Consider the following 2695-nt stretch of genomic DNA (forward strand, 5'->3'; position numbering starts at 1 on the left):
ACAATAATTTATTATAAGTTTATAATTAAAAATATATATTTTAAAATACAAAATTTTATCTTCAGTTGGCCAAATCTACTAAGAAGTAGGAATAGTTAGCATTTTATTTATGAGTTCTAGCATTTATTTTCTATTGTAAGTCATTAGACATATTAGTAGGATGGGTTTAGTTGCAAGCCATACTATCTTTCCATTAATAGATATTTTTCGTCAATTTCAAAGACTTTAGAAAATGTTACAATAGATTCAAAGTTGAACTTGATAGGAGGAATTAATTCGATAGTTTACGTAGATCCTTGATTGATATGTTTTTTTCATGTTAGACCAAGAAAAAGTTTGATTTAAGTAACATGATTGTTTACAAATTGTAAATATGAATTATCGGTTATTTACAGGATTAAATTTATTGATAGAAAGTTATTGTTTAACTAAATCCTTTTAAAGTTAGGACCTTAAGTGATGGTCACAAATTTTTTTGTGAATTATGTACATGAACCAATTCTTTGATATACTCTAATTAATGAAATCATTATTTATTGCTTTTTTTAATCTTTGAAGTCTATATTACTATTACTTTAATTAATATTCACATCATGAAAGGACATACCACTAAATTCAGTTTAATTTAATCTAACCATGGTTGATTTTTTTAATTTTGATTATTTCATATAAGAGAGGTTGGTGAAAAATACTTTGCTTTCCAAAATTGTCAGAATAGCAAAGATGTTTATAAGGTGCAAATATCAGTATATAATTTTATCTTTAAATGAATAATTTTTAGTTCCTTGACTTAATTTAGTGATTTTATTAAAGTATTTAGGACAAATATCTAATTCTAATTATCTCAGTAAATTTTTAAATTTTTATTATTTTTGTTTTAACAGTATTTACCATATATGTATTTTTATTAAACTGTGGATTTGTATTCTTATTAAGCCAAAGAGTTTTTTGTTTCTAATTCATCACATTGCATGTATGGGTTTCATGTGTTGATTTTAGATTATTGTCAAGTTATTTTTTTTCTTTTTTGATGTACCAATGAAAATCGTGAACAATTTAGAAGGAAAAACTTTAGAAGTATGATCTCTGTCAAGCATGGAGAATATCTAGGCGACTTAGCTGAAGAAAGTGTAATATATGAACATATTTTCTTCAAAGAAGATGAAAAGTGAAAGAAAACTGTTACTCTAGATTGGCTTTCTCTACACTTTTTTTTTTCTCAAGTTAATATTTGTTTAGTGCAAAGTTCATTAACAAAATTTTTCTGTATACTATGAGCTAAATTCTAAATGCCATTACATGATTCATGTAGTGAGTTTTATATACTAAAAAAAGGTTGTGCTGTTATAAATAAGATTGTGTTTAAATTGTCTACTTGCTTCAATTTAATAGCTTATTTTAAAATAATTTATAGATTTTTAGTTTCAAGATTTGTAATTCCCATTTTCTCTATTGATTTGTTCGCTTATTTTAAAATTGTGTGTATTGACTTTAACAATGTTTAGCATGATGGTGAAACTGCGAAAGTTATTAGCCAATTAAAAGATAGACATGTGAATTTAAGTTTTTAAAAAGTAAAGAAGGGTATAATAGGATAAAGAGACATATACATATTCATTCTTATGAAAATATATATTAACAAATATAGAAAAGACAAATATTCCTGTAAAAGAGCATTGTAATTTCTCTATATCTCAATAAAGAAGATTTTTTAAAGGTTATAATTTCGAAAAAAAATCCAAAGAAGAAATGTCCTTTTAATGTTAAAGTGTTTAGCTGTTGCAGCATGTGACACCAAAAGAAAATATACGATAAATACTATCAAAAAATAGGTTTTTATACAAAAAAATATAAATGGATAAATATTTTTTTTATTACTAGTTATGATTTTTTTATTATTTTTAATTTAAATTTATCCTCTAGATGATACATTTGTTTGAGGTCATGGAAGTACTTGATTTACTTATAGCCAAGATCCTATTTTAAAAACAATAATAATCATCAATTTGATAATGAAGCAACTAACACTTTTTCTTTCCTTTCCAATTTAATAAGGTTATTTTTTGTTTTATATATTCTATCTATTATAGTCCTATTTAATTATTTAAATTTCATGCAAGTTACTAATTACTCAATACTTCATGATATAAATATAAAATAAAAAGTATTGTATATTTTTTTTATTTTAAAGCAAAAACTTTTAATAACAGATTATTCCTGAATTGATCACTTTTATTACTTTTATTATTACTGATACTTTTTTTAAATGTGTTAATTTTTTCTATTTACATTTGTAATTTATCTGCATATCTGCGTGAATAAAACAAAGAAAGAATACAATTATGAGGTGAATGTAAATCATGTTTAAATTGTTAATTAGTGTGAAAAATAAAGGAGCATTATTAGTGTTTGGAAAAATAATGTAATGCAATTTAATATAAATTAAGTACTATTTTAATTTCTAATGTTTGGATTAAATAGCAAAAAATTTAGAACATCATTTATATTTTAATAGAAACACTTATAAATAATAACGTAACATAATACTTCATAGCGTTTTTTTAATAGTAATCTTTTTTTGTTTGCTTAAAAATTTTCATATACTTTTTCGAACAATATCAATGCTTTTTTATTTTTTCCACCAAATATTATTTCAAATATATTTTACATTCACGTTATTATAGTCTTCATTTGT

Source organism: Arachis ipaensis, chromosome B07 (assembly GCF_000816755.2).
Source record: "Arachis ipaensis cultivar K30076 chromosome B07, Araip1.1, whole genome shotgun sequence".
Lineage (NCBI taxonomy): Eukaryota > Viridiplantae > Streptophyta > Magnoliopsida > Fabales > Fabaceae > Arachis > Arachis ipaensis.